Source organism: Schistocerca cancellata, chromosome 1 (genome assembly GCF_023864275.1).
Source record: "Schistocerca cancellata isolate TAMUIC-IGC-003103 chromosome 1, iqSchCanc2.1, whole genome shotgun sequence".
In the NCBI taxonomy this organism is placed as follows: Eukaryota; Metazoa; Arthropoda; class Insecta; order Orthoptera; family Acrididae; genus Schistocerca; species Schistocerca cancellata.
This window is the reverse complement of record NC_064626.1, coordinates 296,429,948-296,450,274: the sequence shown is the minus strand read 5'-3', so window position 1 is coordinate 296,450,274 and position 20,327 is coordinate 296,429,948. Positions and strand designations below refer to the sequence as shown.

General features: G+C 44.3%; 1 long non-coding RNA gene across 1 annotated transcript in view; it reads right to left on the bottom strand.

Annotated features, from left to right (window-relative positions):
• The window catches only part of LOC126171814 (uncharacterized), a 579,937-nt gene that overhangs the window by 351,235 nt on the left and 208,375 nt on the right, over positions 1-20,327 (bottom strand). Inside the window, exon 2 of the long non-coding RNA XR_007535473.1 lies at positions 3,415-3,453. This is a non-coding gene — a long non-coding RNA (uncharacterized LOC126171814). The remainder of the gene's footprint in view (positions 1-3,414; positions 3,454-20,327) is intronic.

Here is a 20,327-nt window from a genome sequence, read left to right as displayed (position 1 = left end):
GCGACCGTAGCGGTCGCGCGGTTCCAGACTGAAGCGCCTAGAACCGCTCGGCCACTCTGGCCGGCAGCATATTTGACTCAGCGTCTTGTTGTCCAGAAGTTCTTGTTTCAGCTAATAGCTACTTGATTTTGTACCAGTAACAAAGACATATTACTCGGAAACTTTCGTTATTTGCTTGTCATATTGCCAGCAACACTGTGTGTCCTCTTAATGGTTTCTTTGCAGTTTACATTTTTTATCCATCAGCATATTATTTTACTCAACAAATGAGATGATTCACAGTCCCATACAGGAAGAAATGAAAGAAATAGTTGTTCATCAGAGCGTGATTGGTGTAAGGAAAATACGGTGTCTGCAATTAATACAGCGGTTATTTAGAATATAGCCACCTCTAGTTTAGGATAATCCAGCTTCAAGGAAGAACAGATATGACTGCCAAGGAAAAAATTAGTAATACTACTTCCAATGTCATCGTTGATCTTGTTGTCACATCGAGTAACTTACACCCACTTTCTCTTCATATTCGCTGGTTAATTCCTATGCAACCGTAGACAGAAGGAACTGTAACTCTTCAGGTACTCTGGACAGACTTAGATATTTAACAAATTGACTAAACACGTCTTATGTAACTATATCAGTTACATGTATCATAACTATGGCTTTACGCACCTACTACTACTACTACTACTACTACTGCTACTACCATCAAGTTTTTAGCAATTAAATTCACTAAAGCTTATCATCTCTATCCACAGTTACCAGTACTGTTATTTGGCGGAATAGACGCGGATATGCAGTTTTGAGGTGTGGTGGACTAAAGATTCCGCGATGATTTGGTTCATAAATAAAGATGGAGCGTGTCGCAGGGCGTGATCGTAGTGCAGTTGTGACTCGATTTGTGGAGGCGATGATGGATCAAAAATCTGTAAATAAAACGCGAGAGCTCGCAGGGTAGCCGCGCGGTATGGGGCGTCTTGTCACAGTCCGCGCGACTCCGTCCGTCGGAGGTTCGAGTCCTCCCTCGGGCACAGGTGTGTGTGTCGTCCTTAGCGTAAGTTGGTTTAAGTTAGATTAAGTAGTGTGTAAGCCTAGGGACCGATGACCTCAGCAGTTTGGTACCATAAGACCTTACCACAAGTTTCCAAATAAAACACGATAGACGTTTCTCCAGTTCGCTCATATTTCTCATGTTGCTTGCGGGGAGCATCCGTGAGTTCATTAAAGTTGCCTATAAAGGTTATCAACCGATGATTACACATATTTTGTCTATTGGTTATACCGTTGTCGAGTCTTTTGTCATTTACGATAGCTCGTAATGCTTGTTGGACTAGGGCTGCGCCAGCCGATAGTGGCCGAGCGGTTCTAGGCGCTTCAGTCTGGAACTGCGCGACCGCTACGGTCGCACGTTCGAATCCTGCCTCGGGCATGGATGTTTGTGATGTTCTTAGGTTAGTTAGGTTTAAGTAGTTCTAAGTTCTAGAGGACTGATGACCTGAGATGTTAAGTCCCATAGGGCTCAGAGCCATTTTGAACTAAGGCTGCCTTAGAATGTAGAAGAAGTGAGCAGCTCTTCAAGTCAACTACTAGATAAACATTATAGGCTACGTAAAATGACTGAAGAGCTGTCACCGTCATAGTTAATAAACAAAATTTGTGTTAGCCTTGACTGACAACGTTTACAGTCAAATTTCTCATTGACTTCCAAGAACAAATTGAGTGAATCTGTTGACTTTATCTGACGCGTTAAGTGAAGTATACATAGGTGAAGAGCTAGTCCGTATTACACTGGTGTCCAAAATTACAGCCGCAAACGAAAATTTTGCATGGTTGCTTTTATTTTACTAAAAAACAGTACAAACAGGTGATAGTAAATTAGAAACAACGTAAAGAATACAGAGTATGAACAACTGCAACACTCATAACTGTAGACGAAAATGTTCGTATTTTCCAACTTAACGGATTTCCACACACGTCGACAACCGGTTAACGAGCTCAGTATGAGGTATAACCACCTCTGGCAGCAACACAGGTTTGATAATGAGAGGGCATCCTATGAATGATGTCATCAATCTTATGTCGAAGCAATAGCGCCCATTCTTCCTGCAGAACTGTTTCTAAGTCTTAGGGAATAGTTGGTGGATGTTGATGTTATGCAACCCGTCTCCCCAGTGCATCCCAGACATGCTCTATGGTATTCAAATGGGGAGACCGACCAGGCCACGCCATGCGTCCAACATCTTCCGGTTCCAAGAAAATATCCACCACCATTCCTCTATAAAGTCGAGCATTATCGTCCATCAATACGAAGTCTGTGTCCACAGCACGTCGCAACAATCGCACAAGAGGTTCCACGATCTGGTCACCATACCTGAGAACAGTTAACCCTGCCCTATTCACCCATGCAGTTTCATGCAAAAGTGTTCGAGTGGTCAACATAACACCTGGCCACGCCATTAGGTATCTTTCTCGATATTGGTCTCCTTCCGTTTCACTTTAAGCCATCGGGACACGTCAGTTTGCGACTGTCCTGTTTCCGTTCTTCCTGTGGCCTTCCAGCGCAGAGAGGCTGGTAGGTGTCTTCTCTGTGCTGTACTGTACCGTTTGCGACTGTGTATGTGGGACTACCTTGCAAACATTATATTGCTTGATAGGTGCCCTGACGTCATCGTTTTGTGGTTGTCTGTTGACCCGAATGCCATCTTCCGTGCAGAACACGATCCTTCTCACAGCTGTTAACAGCTTGTATGATTGTATCATGAATTAGACACAGGTCGGGAAGATAGTGGTTTGTTGCTTTAATTTTGGACACCAATGTATATTCAGGAAGAATTAATTATCAACTACTTAGCGTCTCTATTGGGTTTTTAGCAACGCCTGCATCCGTACTATGCAATAGAAAACTATTGATTAGTTAAAATTAAAAAATTTGACGTGACATAATCGAAATAAATCCGTCAAAAAGTACGTAGCGGAAAGGAAAACCACTTGCATTGGTGATAAAATCAATAAGGATTTTATCGATGTGCATTTTCGAGTCTAATATCTCGTTCAGACGTAATACTAGTAACTGTTTCTGCATTAATTACTCTAAACCTGTTTAGAAGTTTTCCCATATCAAAAGTACATGCCGATTCTGTGCACAAAGCCTTCAGTTGATTGCTGATCAGTTGCTCAGCTTTGCTCACGGCAGACGCAAAGACGTGCGATGTACGTCTTACCATCAAATACTGGGAACCAAATGTGTATTTCAAACCTGCTGATTTGATCTGAACGTATTTTACAGCGTAAACCGAAGATCGTAAGGAATCGTGTCATGATAAAAGAAATTTGTCATTCCTTGAGTGCTTGCTGTGTAAAATAAACGTAACAATAATACATACCTCCATCATCGGTCTGAATCACTACAATACATACCTTGCAAATTATTATCAATATTGTTCAAGCGTTGGCGACCTGCAAAAAATAGAATTCATTCAGCCATGGACAATGGATTCAGTTTAAAATTTAAAACAACTTCAACAAGGTAACATTGTATTTCATGCACAATTTTTAAGGCATATACAAGGCGTATCCAACATAAAAATTCTCCAAAGAAGCTCTGCACCACCTGCAAATATTGCGAACACGTGAGGATGAACTCAAGGGGAGGAGGGATGAAAGAATAAGATTGCTGAAACAGACAACATCAACTTCACTGTGAAATAAAAATAAAACAGCTATAAAAAAACGCAGTCTGTTCTTTGGTCCACGACCGTGAAATAAAAATCTGCTGCTGGGTAAAATTGAACACCGTGCTTCTCGACCACGTATTTAAGTGCTCCTTAACATGTAGCCCACAAGGTGATCGGGACAGTGTTGCTCTACCTGTCTGCTCTACGAACGCGACCCTCCCGAGTTATATGGTGTGTGAGGAGGGTTTCTGCGACGGCGCTCTCCATGTTTCAACTTCTCCCAAGCATGCTTAACCGCCCTCATATTAGCAGATACCACAGCCCAATACGTTCGATTCCTTTCTGGCTCCTGGATGAAGGTGTTCACGAGATGGCTGCAATGTCATCGTAAATTACAGTTCACGTACACCTATTGCTGAATTATTGACTGTTGTTGTTGTGGTCTCCATGTTACTCTATCCTGTGCAAGCTTCTTCATCTCCCAGTACCTACTGCAACATACATCCTCCTGAATCTGCTTAGAGTACTCATCTCTTGGTCTCCCTCTACGAATTTTACCCTCCACGCTGCCCTCCAGTACTAAATTGGTGATCCCTTGATGCCTCAGAACATGTCCTACCAACCGATCCCTTCTTATAGTCAAGTTGTGCCACAAACTCTTCTTCTCCCCAATTCTATTCAATACCTCCTCATTAGTTATGTGATCTACCCATCTAATCTTCAGCATTCTTCTGTAGCACCACATTTCGAAAGCTTCTATTCTCTTCTTGTCCAAACTATTTATCGTCCATGTTTCACTTCCATACATGGCTACACTCCATACAAATACTTTCAGAAACGACTTCCTGACACTTAAATCTGTACTCGTTGTTAACAAATTACTCTTCTTCAGAAACGCTTTCCTTGCCATTGCCAGTCTACATTTTATATCCTCTCTACTTCGACCATCATCAGTTATTTTGCTTCCCAAATAGCAAAACTCCTTTACTACTTTCAGCGTCTCATTTCCTAATCTAATTCCCTCAGCATCACCCGATTTAATTCGACTACATTCCATTATCCTCGTTTTGCTTTTGTTGATGTTCATCTTACATCCTCCTTTCAAGACAATGTCCATTCCGTTCAGCTGCTCCTCCAGGTCCTTTGCTGTCTCTGACAGAATTACAATGACATCGGTGAACTTCAAAGTTTTTATTTTTTCTCCATGGATTTTAATACCTACTCCGAATTTTTCTTTTGCTTCCTTTACTGCTTGCTCAATATACAGATTGAATAACATGAGGGATAGGCTACAACCCTGTCTCACTCCCTTCCCAACCACTGCTTCCCTTTCATGCCCCTCGATTCTTATAACTGCCATCTGGTTTCTGTATAAATTGTAAATAGCCTTTCCTCCCTGTATTTTACCCCTGCCACCTTTAGAATTTGAAAGAGAGTATTCCAGTCAAAATTGTCAAAAGCTTTCTCTACGTCTACAAATGCAAGAAACGTAGGTTTGCCTTTCCTTAATCTATTTTCTAAGATAAGTCGTAGGGGCAGTATTGCCTCACGGGTTCAACATTTCTTCGGAATCCAAACTGATCTTCCCCGAGGTCGGCTTCTATCAGGTTTTCCATTCGTCTGTAAATAATTCGCGTTAGTATTTTGCAGCTGTGACTTACTAAACTGATAGTTCGGTAATTTTCACATCTGTCAACACCTGCTTTCTTTGGGATTGGGATTATTATATTCTTCTTGAAGTCTGAGGGTATTTCGCCTGTCTCATACATCTTGCTCACCAAATGGTAGAGTTTTGTCAGGACTGGCTCTCCCAAGGTCGTCAGTAGTTCTAATGGAATGTTGTCTACTCCGGGGGCCTTGTTTCCACTCAGGTCTTTCAGTGCTCTGTCAAACTCTTCACGCAATATCATATCTCCCATTTCATCTTCATCTACATCCTCTTCCATTTCCGTAATACTGTCCTCAAGTACATCGCCTTGTATAGGCCCTCTGTATACTCCTTCCACCTTTCTGCTTTCCCTTCTTTGCTTAGAACTGGGTTTCCATCAAAGCTCTTGATATTCATGCAAGTGGTTCTCCTTTCTTCAAAGTTCTCTTTAATCTTCCTGTAGGCAGTATCTATCTTACCACTAGTGAGATAAGCCTCTACATCCTTACATTTGTCCTGTAGCCATCCCTGCTTAGCCATTTTGCACTTCCTGTCAATATCATTTTTGAGACGTTTGTATTCCTTTTTGCCTGCTTCATTTACTGCATTTTTATATTTTCTCCTTTCATCAATTAAATTCAATATTTCTTCTGTTACCCAAGGGTTTCTACTAGCCCTCGTCTTTTTACCTCTGCTGCCTTCACTATTTCATCCCTCAAAGCTACCCATTCTTCTTCTACTGTATTTCTTTCCCCTATTCCTGTCAATTGTTCCCTTATGCTCTCCCTGAAACTCTGTACAACCTCTGGTTCTTTCAGTTTATCCAGGTCCCATCTCCTTAAATTCCCACCTTTTTGCAGTTTCTTCAGTTTTAATTTACATTTCATAACCAATAGATTGTGGTCAGAGTCCACATCTGCCCCTGGAAATGTCTTACAATTTAAAACCTGGTTCCTAAATCTCTGTCTTACCATTATATAATCTATCTGATACCTTTTTGTATCTCCAGGGTTCTTCCATGTTCTTCTTTTATGATTCTTAAACCAAGTATTAGCTATGATTAAGTTATGCTCTGCGCAAAATTCTACCAGACGGCTTCCTCTTTCATTTCTTAGCCCCAATCCATATTCACCTACTGTTTCCTTCTCTCCCTTTTCCTACTGCCGAATTCCAGTCACCCATGACTATTAAATTTTCGTCTCCCTTCACTACCTGAATAATTTCTTTTATCTCATCATACATTTCATCAATTTCTTCGTCATATGCAGAGCTAGTTGGCATATAAACTTGTACTACTGTAGTAGGTGTGGGCTTCGTATCTATCTTGGCCACAATAATGCGTTCACTATGCTGTTTGTAGTAGCTTACCCGTACACCTATTTTTATTCATTATTAAACCTACTCCTGCATTGCCCCTATATGATTTTGTATTTATAACCCTGTACTCACCTGACCAGAAGTCCTGTTCCTCCTGCCACCGAACTTCACTAATTCCCACTATATCTAACTTTAACCTATCCATTTCCCTTTTTAAACTTTCTAACCTACCTGCCCGATTAAGGGATCTGACATTCCACGCTCCGATCCGTAGAACGCCAGTTTTCTTTCTCCTGATAACAACGTCCTCTTGAGTAGTCCCCGCCCGGAGATCCGAATGGAGGACTATTTTACCTCCGGAATATTTTACCCAAGAGGACGCCGTCATCATTTAATCATACAGTAAAGCTGCATGCCCTCGGGAAAAATTACGGCTGTAGTTTCCCCTTGCCTTCAGCCGTTCGCAGTACCAGAACAGCAAGGCCATTTTGGTTAATGCTACAAGGCCAGATCAGTCAATCATCCAGACTGTTGCCCCTGCAACTACTGAAAAGGCTGCTATCCCTCTTCAGGAACCACACGTTTGTCTGGCCTCTCAACAGATACCCCTCCGTTGTAGTTGCACCTACAGTACGGCTATCTGTATCGTTGAGGCACGCAAGCCTCACCACCAACGGCAAGGTCCATGGTTCATGTGTTGAATAAAATTTCGAAAACGAGTTGAGTCAGTTGAATAGAAAATTCCACCTTCCGTGCCTTGGTCTGACTGACGAATCGCAAGACATACTTATAAAAAAGAGTAGGAAAAACTGCCTCCGGTCCGATCATACCAAAGGCCAGCTTTGAAAAGTCAGAATTCAACAGATGTTCCCACGCTTCTGCAACAAGAACCAAAGAGGCTATACTTATTCTACGATCCCATATGTACTCCCAATTCATCACACATACATACATCACAAAGCTAACTATGATTAGGTTACGGGCAAAAGGTAACACAGGATGCTGGTACGAGATAGAAGGAAACAAAGTCGATAAAGGCGGTTCCAAACACAACGGTTCACCCAGACATGACTCTTTGATAAGAAAATACCACGAATGACATCATCTGGATGTGGTGAAGCCATGTTAGTCATTCCAAATAATACTTTCATGATATGTTTCTGTGACAGACACCTTTAACGGTATGGACGGTGTTTTGAGTGGTTAGGATGTGGTCCCCTTATAGCGCTTAAGAAAACTATAAATACGGAATGATGTGAACAGTTTTACAGCAGCTTATAGTAAAGGACCACAACGACATGATAAGATATATTAGGACCTGTACGGAGGCATATAGACACTCGTTTCTCTCACGCTCCATTTGTAAGTAAAGTCTGAAAGAAATCTCAGTGGTGGTACACGGCGTCCTCCGTCATTCACTAGGCTGTGGCTTCTAGAATATGTATGAAATACAGAAAGTGAACTTCAGAAAGTACTGCCAAAATGACTGAACTGATTTATGTGTAACAAAAATTAAAGTGGTACTTGGACCTAGAAATTTTCCAGTATCAGTAGCTAACAGGATACTGAGAGCATTTAGTCTGCAACTCAACATGCACTAAAAGTTAGATACATTTTGGACGGAACGAATGAACAATATTTACGTTGAGCAACGTGACGATTGATTATAATTGTCAACTTCGTTTATAACTGACTAAAATCTCCAATCCAGAGACACAGCCGGCTCTCGTGAGTAAATCGATCAAATGAACTAACAGTACTCGTTACATTTGATAATATTGTCTGCACTGATCGGAAAGAAGAAGGTGTAGCTTTAAGGAAAGCGTTGCGCGCATGCGCACATTGCAAATTCGCTGTCTATGTGCAAGTGAGCGTGACTGCGTGACGTCTACGGAGCCGCGAACAGCGCTCACTCAGCTGTGTCATCAGACGGGACAGCATCGTTCATCTCCGGCAATTTCCGCTGAAATACGCGAATTGTATTGGCGCTCTCTCTCGCACACCGCAGCCGCGTGCAGACTATTCGGATGGGCCACGAGCCTGCAGGGCGCTAATCCATCTGACCAGCAACGTCACCTCGTCTGCAAACCTTAGCTTTGGTATCTGCTCCCCTTGCACATTTAGTCTTCTTCAGAAATTTTCTTTCCCTGTCTCCATTGTTTCTTCGACGAATAAATTGAATAACAGTGATGATAAACTACAGTCTTTTCTGTCATCCTTCTTAACACCAACTGTTCTCCATTGATCTCCCTTTTCAATCATAGATATTGTACTTTATTGTCTGTCTCAGCACTTTAGTCCCATTCTCCCAAGAACTGTGGACCCCTTTAACGAAGTACGTCAACGAGAAGAGTGTCCGTCAATCCAGAACAGCTAAAGAAAAAACCAGTGGTGCGAAATACCCCCTTGTAGCACTTATCAATAATCATGGAGAGGAAAGAAAGCGTACAGCTGGAGATTCCACTGTGGACGTCGAAGGTGAGAAAATGTATCAAACAGGTATGGGTCAGGGACCAGGAATTGATCGTTTTGTAGTATTCATCCCAGTATATTCATCCCAGTATCCAACTTAGGGAAATTTAAAACAATCTGACTGAATTGTAAAAGCGCACCGCTGCTAAACGAAGGTTGGGTGACAAAAAGGAGAATTAGGATTTAAATATTTTCGTTGTAGATCATACACTTTTACTTGGCATAATGAACACGAATGGAAAAACTAGTAGAAGCCGACCTCGGCGTAGATCAGTTTGGATTCCGTAGAAATATCGGAACACGTGAGGCAATACTGACCCTACGACTTATCTTAGAAGCTAGATTAAGGAAAGGCAAACCTACGTTTCTAGCATTTGTACACTTTAGAGAAAGCTTTTGACAATGTTGACTGGAATACTCTCTTTCAAATTCTGAAGGTGGCAGGGGTAAAATACAGGGAGTGAAAGGCTATTTACAATTTTTACAGGAACCACATGGCAGTTATAAGAGTTGAGGAACATGAAAGGGAAGCAGTGGTTGGGAAAGGAGTGAGACAGGGTTGCAGCCTCTCCCCGATGTTATTCAATCTGTATATTGAGCAAGCAGTAAAGGAAACAAAAGAAAAATTCGGAGTAGGTATTAAAATCCATGCAGAAGAAATAAAAACTTTGAGATTCGCCGATGACATTGTAATTATGTCAGAGACAGCAAAGGACTTGGAAGAGCAATTGAACGGAATGGACAGTGTCTTGAAAGGAGGGTATAAATGAACATCAACAAAAGCAAAACGAGGATAATGGAATGTAGTCGAATTAAGTCAGGTGATGCTGAGGGTATTAGATTAGGAAATGGGACGCTGAAAGTAGTAAACGAGTTTTGCTATTTGGGGAGCAAAATAACTGATGATGGTCGAAGTAGACAGGATATAAAATGTAGACTGGCAATGGCAAGGAAAGCATTTCTGAAGAAGAGAAATTTGTTAACATCGAGTATAGATTTAAGTGTCAGGAAGTCTTTTCTGAAAGTATTTGTATGGAGTGTAGCCATGTATGGAAGTGAAACATGGACGATAAATAGTTTGGACAAGAAGAGAATAGAATCTTTCGAAATGTGGTGCTACAGAAGAACGCTGAAGATTAGATGGGTAGATCACATAACTAATGAGGAAGTGTTGAATAGGATTGGGGAGAAGAGAAGTTTGTGGCACAACTTGACTATAAGAAGGGATATGTTGGTAGGACATGTTCTGAGGCATCAAGGGATCACCAGTTTAGTATTGGAGGGCAGTGTGGAGGGTAAAAATCGTAGAGGGAGACCAAGAGACGAATACACTAAGCAGATTCAGAAATATGTAGGTTGCAGTAGGTACTGGGAGATGAAGAAGCTTGCACAGCATAGAGTAGCATGGAGAGCTGCATCAAACCAGTCTCAGGACTGAAGACCACGACAACAATGAACACGAATTCCACCGACAGAATTTATGGGTTCGTTCAGGGATATTTTCTGAGTATTTTGTAAATAAGAGATCCATGGTCTTCGGTGGCTCATTTCAATGTTTATAACGATTTGCACTATTTCTTAACAGAATTACTGCTGCATTTGTGAAAATTCCTATAGAGTAATGACAAATCCTGTGATATGAAATCATCAAAACAAACAATCCAAGAAACAGAAGCAGCTGGCTTCTCTTAGGAGCCTATGTATGGATGAGAAAGTACTGTGATATGATTGACGTCACAGCGAGAACAAAGGAATGAAGATTGGGTTTAAGGTCCCGTCGACATCGAGGTCACTAGAGTCGGAGCACAAGCTCAGATTGTGTCAAGGATAGGAAAGGATATCTGCCGTACCCTTTCAAAGGAACCATTCCGGCATTTGCCTTCAGCAGTTCCGGGAAACCGCGGAAAACCTAATCTGGATGGTCGGACCAGAGTCTGAACCAGTGTCCTCCCGAATGCGAGTCCAGTGCGCTAGCCACTGCGCCACCTCCCTCGATGCAGTGAGAGTAGCTTGTCATAGCGTCGCCTAGCCGCTCTTCCATTACATTCAGTGAGCCCATACTAGACCTGATCTCTATCACCTTAACCTATCCATATTTTTATGTGTCACTGTCAGGAAGATACTGTAAGAACAGAGAGGAGATGGCGTTATCTATGCAGAGCACAGACGCCACTTCAAGCCTGTGAGCCATCTCGTGAATCTAAAGAGTCTTATAGGTCTGTTTCTCTAAATCACTGTGTGAAACCTACCATCTTAGCATTAATGTATTGAAATGACCGTCAGTTGCACGCTGGACTCGCATTCGGAACGGTGGCGGTTCAAACCCGCGTCCGGCCGGCCATCCTGATTTAAGTTATCCGTGATTTCCCTAAATCGCTTAAGCCAAATGCTGGGACGTGCCTTCGCAAGAGAACGGCCGCTTTCCTTCCCAATTCTTCCCTAATCCGAGCTTATGCTCCGTCTCTAATGATCTCGTTGTCTATGGGACGTCAAACACTAACATCTCCTCCTCCTCAACCATATTGCCCTAACACTGACAGACACGTGAATGAAGCATGAACCAGGTCAGAGAGCTAGGATATACGTCAAACGACAACAGCCGTTCCAATGTAAGGTTCCACCGCCATGACTACCCTGTTTGCATACCCACCTAGTAAACATGTTTTCAAACGGCTGAGCCGACCGATGGTGGCCGAGCGGTTCTAGGCGCTTCAGTCTGGAACCGCGCGACCGCTACGGTCGCAGGTTCGAATCCTGCCTCGGGCATGGATGTGTGTGATGTCCTTAGGTTAGTTAGGTTAAAGTAGTTCTAAGTTCTAGGGGACTGATGACTTGAGATGTTAAGTCCCATAGTGCTCAGAGCCATTTGAACCATTTTTTCAAACGACTGTGCGGCTACTCTCAAGAGATCCAGGGCTGTGATTATAAAAAAAAAAAAGGTTCATATGTGTGTGAAATCTTATGGGACTTAACTGCTAAGGTCATCAGTTCCTAAGCTTACACACTACTTAACCTAAATTATGCTAAGGACAAACACACACACCCATGCCCGAGGGAGGACTCGAACCTCCGCCGGGACCAGCCGCACAGTCCATGACTGCAGCTCCTTAGACCGTTCGGCTGTGATTATCGCATGGCAACTAAACTTCGGAGGTATTCTAATGTGTTAATGCGGAACCGGGACCGAGCGGGGTGGCGCAGTGGTTAGATACTGGACTCGCATTCGGGAGGACGACGGTTCAATCCCGCTTCCGGCCATCCTGATTTAGGTTTTCCGTGATTTCCCTAAATCACTCCAGGCAAATGCCGGGATGGTTCCTCTGAAAGGGCACGGCCGACTTCCTTCCCAATCCTTCCCTAATCCGATGGGACCGATGACCACGCTGTCTGGTCTCCTTCCCCAAACCAACCAACCGGAACCGGTTTACGAAGGAAAAAAATTAGTTCCAGTTTTGGCCAAAAGATGCAAATCTGAAGCTGTGATTGCATAAAGATGTTCACAAATGTTTCATTGTGTAATGGATTACGAACGGAACGGGGACAGAAAAGGTCAAACAAGTGAGAAATCCATACTCTTGATTTTATTATTAACCGCCGATTACACATTTCTTTCAGTATGAGCACCGAAGACGTCGACGCGATGCTGCATCCGTTAAACGACGAGATCAAAGGTTGCTCGCAGCAGATCTGCTGGAATCGGAGCAACGTGTTCCTGCACACTGACTCAGATCAGGTAGAGACCGAGCGTCTCCTGATAAACTCGTTCTTTCAAATATTCCCAGAGCTTAACGTCAGACGGATTTAGATTTGGTGATATTGAAGGCCATGCATCTGGGAAACCTGTGGAAATAATGCGATCGTAGAATGTTTAAGCAGATCTTTCACTGGGCGAACGACACATGTCGCGTGCAATGTCTCTTCGTGCACAATAAGCGGTTTAACAGTACCCCAAATCCGTTAATCCTGCATATTCACTGTTCACAGTAGTGTAAAATATACGTTGTCACTAAATAGAATATTGCCAGGCCATGCGCCATCAACTTCGATCCGTGCAAGAAACCGAAGCGCAATCACAGAACGTTGCTATGAAACATGAGGTTTCAGTTGTTGCACCGTTTGAATTTTGTATGGGCAGCAGTGTAAAATAGGCCGAAAAATTTTCCCTAATGTTGACTGTGGAATGGAAAATTCTCAAATGCTTCAAATGGCTCTAAGCACTATGGGACTTAATATCTGAGGTCATCAGTCCCCTAGACTTAGAACTACTTAAACCTAACAAACCTAAGGACATCACACACATTCACGCCCGAAGCAGGATTCGAACCTGCGACCGTAGCAGCCGCGTGCTTCCGGACTGAAGCGCCTAGAACCGCTCGACCACAGCGGCCGGCTGGACAATTCTCGCGACACTGCACGAGCACTAGCGCTACACGAGGCACATGCCAGGTGGTCAGTCACAGCAACAGCAGCTCGTCAGTAACCTCTACCATGACAGGACACATTCCTCTTCCAGCTGCCACACCAAGCTCACCTGTGTTTTCGAATTTCATTATCATCTGTTTTAAACCACTTAATGGCATCGGGCCTCTTCTCTGACCTTTCAGTCAGCGATACTCTCTCAATGTAATTCTGTAATAACTGTGGTCGGCCGCGGTGGTCTAGCGGTTCTGGCGCTGCAGTCCGGAACCGCGGGACTGCTACGGTCGCAGGTTCGAATCCTGCGTCGGGCATGGGTGTGTGTGATGTCCTTAGGTTAGTTAGGTTTAAGTAGTTCTAAGTTCTAGGGGACTTATGACCTAAGATGTTGAGTCCCATAGTGCTCAGAGCCATTTGAACTTTTTTTTTTGTAATAACTGTCATTCGGCTAAAACAGCTACACTGACAGCACGACGCTCTTCTCGATAGCCAAGTTGTTCATTCACGTTATGGCTTGGCAAATGACAGCGTGGGTGTCATACTGCCATACAAACGGTGTATAGCGCCAGATTTGCTTCTGGTGGCCAAAATTGGAACCATTTTTTTCTAGCGTAAATCTGTTCCGCATTAATCTATTACTATATCTACAAAGTTCCGCTGCCATACGATAAATACAGCCCACATTGGACTTCCGTGAGTACATACACTTTCATTATAACCACCCGATCGGTATCTGTAGAGGGTAATACACTACACTGAAGTAATTCATGCGTCCTTATTTAATTGTAGAGTATTGTCCCCACAAATATTTACTTCATGTATGTTGATGCTGTCAAATCCAACAGCATTCTTGAGATTATTTTTGGATGAGTGGGGCCAGAACTCATTATACAGGGTGGTCCATTGATCGCGACCGGGCCAAATATCTCACGAAATAAGTGTCAAACGAAAAAACTACAAAGAACGAAACTTGTCTAGCTTGAAGGGGGAAACCAGATGGCGCTATGGTTGGCCCGCTAGATGGCGCTGCCATAGGTCAAACGGATATCAACTGCGTTTTTTTTTTTTAAATAAGAACCCCTATTTTTTATTACATATTCGTGTAGGACGTAAAGAAATATGAATGTTTTAGTTGGACCACTTTTTTCGCTTTGTGACAGATGGCACTCTAATAGTCACAAACATATCGCTCACCATTTTAGACGAACAGTTAGTAACAGGTAGGTTTTTTAAATTAAAATACAGAACGTAGGTACGTTTGAACATTTTATTTCGGATGTTCCAATGTGATACATGTACCTTTGTGAACTTATAATTTCTGAGAACGCATGCTGTTACAGCGTGATTACCACATTGATGCAATAAATGCTTTTAATGCTCAAAATTATGTCCGTCAACCTCAACGCATTTGGCAATACGCTTAACGACATTCCTCTCAACAGCGAGTAGTTCGCCTTCCGTATGTTCGCACATGCATTGACAATGCGCTGACGCATGTTGTCAGGCGTTGTCGGTGGATCACGATAGCAAATATCCTTCAACTTTCCCCACAGAAGGAAATCCGGGGACGTCAGATCCAGTGAAGGTGGGGGCCATGGTATGGTGCTTCGACGACCATTCCACCTGTCATGAAATATGCTATTCAATACCGCTTCAACCGCACGGACATCCATCATGTTGTAAGTACATCGCTATTCTGTCATGCAGTGAAACATATTGTAGTAATATAGGTAGAACATTACGTAGGAAATTACCATACATTGCACCATTTAGATTGCCATCGATAAAATGGGGGCCAATTATCCTTCCTCCCATAATGCCGCGCCATACACTAACCCGCCAAGGTCGCTGATGTTCCACTTGTCGCAGCTATCGTCGATTTTCCGTCGCCCAATAGTGCATATTATGCTAGTTAAGTTACCGCTATTGATAAATGACGCTTCGTCACTAAATAGAACGAGTGCAAAAAATCTGTCATCGTCCTGTAATTTCTCTTGTGCCCAGTGGCAGAACTGCACACGTCGTTCAAAGTCGTCGCCATTCAATTCCTGGTGCATATCAATATGGTACAGGTGCATTCGATGTTGATGTAACATTCTCAACACCGACGTTTTTGAGATTCCCGATTCTCGCGCAATTTGTCTGATACTGATGTGCGGATAAGCCGGCCTCGACACCAGCTAAAACACCTACTTCGGCATCATCATTTGTTGCAGGTCGTGGCTGACGTTTCACATGTGGCTGAACACTTCCTGTTTCCTTAAATAACGTAACTATCCGGTGAACGGTCCGGACATTTGGATCATGTCGTCCAGGATACCGAGCAGCATACATAGCACACGCCCGTTGGGCATTTTGATCACAATAGCCATACATCAACACGATATCGACCTTTTCCGCAATTGGTAAACGGTCCATTTTAAGACGGGTAATGTATCACGAAGCAAATATCGTCCGCACTGGCGGAATGTTACGTGATACAACGTACTTATACGTTTGTGACTATTACAGCGCCATCTATCACAAAGCGAAAAAAGTGGTAGAAGTGAAACATTCATATTTCTTTAAGTACTACACGAATATGTAATAAAAAATGGGGTTCCTATTTCAAAAACGCAGTTGATATCCGTTTGACCTATGGCAGCGCCGTCTAGCGGGACAACCATAGCGCCATATGGTTTCCCCCTTCAAGCTAGACGAGTTTCGTTCTTTGTAGTTTTTTCGTTTGATGCTTATGTCGCGAGATATTTGGCCCTGTCACTATCAACGGACCACCTTGTAGTGTTAAAACGTATCTTATTTTACGTTACTACACAAAAATTTAAAAAGACAGTTTAATGTCACATAGGCGATGAGGTCATTACAGACTTAACCTTTCCAAACATTTGTTTCCAATATAATATTTCTTCCTTGTTTTGGTGAAAGGTGGTGGCCCCAAATTTTGCCGAAGTGTTTCAGTTACAAAGCGTACGTAGAGTACCACTGAACAGTGACTAGCACAGCACAGTGGACGAGTGGTGTCCGCTTCACGGTGACGAAATCTTAATAATCCCATAAAATCTACCAGCCGGTTTCCTGTGATTTAGATGCAAAATACACAACGAACAATTGAAACGGAATTTTTTCAGAACAAAGAGGGACCACAGGCGCTTAATAGGAGCTTGCACAATCGACGGCTCTGAAATATTTGTCGGTCTCATGGTAGAGCGGCTGTGTAAACGAGGTCACGTCTTTCTGCAACATTACCAGCTTTCAATTAAACCGTCCCATTGACGCCTGCGTATTTTACGCTAATTAATATTCGATTACGCAAATGCCTTTTTTTTATTTACTAATCGTCGCTTTGTTCCCTGTTCCTACCAATTTCAACAGATTTAATTTTACACTCTGTGTCGGGCAATAATTGTGTAAATTGCGAATGTGAATAAAAACCGGTATGCACACACACCTCGTCTGTCAGTCATGTTCTATGTTCAAATTAAATTTACAGAGTACGGCGCTGTGAGGATTCGCGCGGATTTCGACGGAATAATTACAACGTGCGTCATGATACTAAACCATGCAAGTACAAATATGAAGTAGGTCTTTTTAGCATGTGTTATTCCCTTAGATACTGTTCCCAACAACACGTTACCAATAAAATTTAGGACGTACAAGATAGGCTGGGTGTTGAAGGAAGACGCAATGATCTTGCGACGACGAAACTGGATTTTGGGCATTGATTTTTCTAGCCTCCTCAAAGGCAAAGGCGGGAGGATCCAGCTGCGCTACAGTTTTCTCGATTAAAAACACGGCGAGCAAACATGGGTGATTGGCTGTATGTGTTTTAGTGTAATGTTACAGTACGGTAGTGTGGTGTTTGCTTCGGGGGTCTGTGGCGTACGCTGCGCGGTTTTGAATCTTTGCCAGTGGATTGTCGATTGCCGCTCCAAGTGTCTCGCGTATTGCCTCATAGATTCCTGTTGTTGTATCGGCCGCTGTAATTCGGTACTACCTCGCAGATTCGTCTTTTCTTTTTTTCCTTGCTACTGCAAAGGACTGAGCCAAAAGCAAGTTCCCGAAAACCGAATACATTAATATTCGATAACACTAAGGAGTCGCTCTCTGGACGTAATATGAAGTGGGCTGTGCCTTATCAAAGAAGTAGTCGGGAACTGTATGATGTTAACCGTGTGTTTATCCCATCGGCCTGAGAAGTAGGCTTGCTTCAAACGCTAAGTCTACAATGTATTAATGAACTCATAATTGCCATCCTCGGTATAGGAAGTAAGGCAGCAACCAGATATACTGTGAAACGATCGTGTCCCACGTCTTACGAAGCACACACTATACTATCGATGCCTTCTTGCAAACGTCTGCTTCTTTGGCTAGTTCTTCACGGACGCCATTAGCATCAGCTTGCTCTTGTACAAGGTGAAGCTTTTCTGGCCATTGTCCAGCCTAGTTCTGTTGCAGATGGTCAAGCATGTACACTGATCAGCCAAAACATTATGACTACTGCCCATTGCAAGGTTGAATGCTGCCCGGTAGCACTAAACGTATGGCATCGTTGGCCGGGAGGCCCTATCCCGGGAAGTTCGGCCGCCAAGTGCAAGTCTTATGTCAGCCGACGCCACATTGGGCGATCTGCGCGCCAGTGGTAAGAATGAAATGATGACGAGGACAACACAAAACCCAGTCCCCGAGCAGAGAAAATCTCCAACCCGGGCAGGAATCGAACCCGCGCCCGCTTGCATGGGAGGCGAACTTAGAACTACTTAAATCTAACTAACCTAAGGACATCACACACATCCATGCCCGAGGCAGGATTCGAACCTGCGACCGTAGCGGTCGCGCGGTTCCAGACTGTAGCGCCTAGAACCGCTCGACCACTCCGGCCGGCGCAATCTGCTTACTTAAGTGACTTTGAAAGCCAGATTGTTGTGGCCCGCCGGCCGCGATGGTCTAGCGGTTCTAGGCGCTCAGTCCGGAACCGCGGGACTGCTACGGTCGCAGGTTCGAATCGGGCATGGATGTGTGTGATGTCCTTAGGTTAGTTAGGTTTAAGTAGTTCTAAGTTCTAGGGGACTGATGACCACAGATGTTAAGTCCCATAGTGCTCAGAGCCATTTGAACCATTTGTTGTGGCCCACTGCCTGGGAACGAACATCTCTGGAAAGGTGAAGCTCGTCGGCTATTCCCGTGCTACTGTCGTTAGCAGCTATCAAAAGTGTTGAAGAATGCCGAAACCACGAGTAGATAACAAGATGTTGGACGTACATACCTCATCACAAAAGTTAGGGATCGGAGGCTTGCCCGCTCTCTAAAGCAGGATAGGCGGCGATCTGTGGCAGATCTGGCGACTGAGTACAGTGTTGGCGCGGGCACAGGTGTTTTGGAGCGCACCGTTCAGCGATGAACATGGTGTTGGGCAGCAGAAGACCTCAACATGTTCCCGTGTTGACCCAACAACAGCGTCAGTTACGATTTGAGTGTACACGGAATCATCGAGATTGGACCGCGGATCAATGAAATCGTTAGATGAATTCACAATTGCAAATAAGGACAACCTGCTTATCACGAGTAGTCGCCTTACCATTTCGCTATCCGTGCACGACTCAAGTCCGGAGCCCAAAGGTCTATATGTCGTCAAACATACGTCTACAACCTGTACTCGTGAGTCCATTATACAGATTGCCGTATATGTGAGACACTGTACTTGAAAGTAGCTTGCCAGGTATCGGCAGATAAATATGATATTGCAGTACCTGTGATATTGTGATTACGATGCAAAGTGCTGAATTGCATTCCAGAAGGGGATCAAAGTGCTTTTTAATTAGGGGGTCATAATGTTTTGACTCGTCAGAGTAAATCGCGCAAATGGATCGTTCAAGAGCAGAGCAGAACTGAGTTTTGTAAGTCTGGTTCAAGTTTTCATTATTATATTTGTTGCGGCCACATGTAGTAAGCGTTGCTTCAAGCAGTGGAGAATCGCAAAACAGAGGCAGCCGGCGATCGCGGCATTGCGAAGTAGGCGCGGCACAGATAGACTTGCTGACAGTTGCAGTCTACCAACCGGCTGACGCAAGGACGCACGCATGCCGAGCGCCGAGCGAAGTCTGGAGAGTGCTGAGTAAGGGAAGTGAGGCCATCACGCTATGTTACGCTGCAATATACTGCGGGAGTAATAACAAGAAACTGCCACCGAGGGTAAAAAACGTTCTCCTGTCGGATATAAATAGTGGGGCGCAGGCAGCAACGGACAGAAACCATTAGGAAGCAGTTCGGATCTGACGACGGACGTGGTCCGAATCCGAATGTTCAGTCTTCGTAGGTGGCGATTCCGGACGTCTGTTCCAGCTCGCAGGAGTCATCCGTTCGCCGACAGTTGTCTACTTCAGCTCTGGGGGTCGGCCCGAGTGCGGTCGGCACCATGGCTGACTAAGTACAGCGAGAACTTCCAGCAGGACCGGCCGCAGCGCGGTCTTGGGCACAGGCGCCGCCGGGGACTGACGCCCGGACTCCAAGGCAACCTGGCGCCACGGCGCGTGGTCCGTCCACGGTGGGCCCTCGCGGACATCGCGACTGACGGCTTCCCAGCCGCCGGTGCAGCAGGCGGCGGCAGCTGACCTCACGGCGACGCGGCTGCCGAGCGGTGACGAGGTCATCTCAACCACAGGGCATCCTGACTTCAGCGGAGCGCTAGTGGCCTGAGGCTGCGAGTGCGATCGGCGGCGCGCGTTGCGCGCATTGTCGGAGAATCTACACAGCAGCAGCCAGGCGGAAGGATCCGCAGGGCTGGACAGCGACGACGAGGGAGAAAT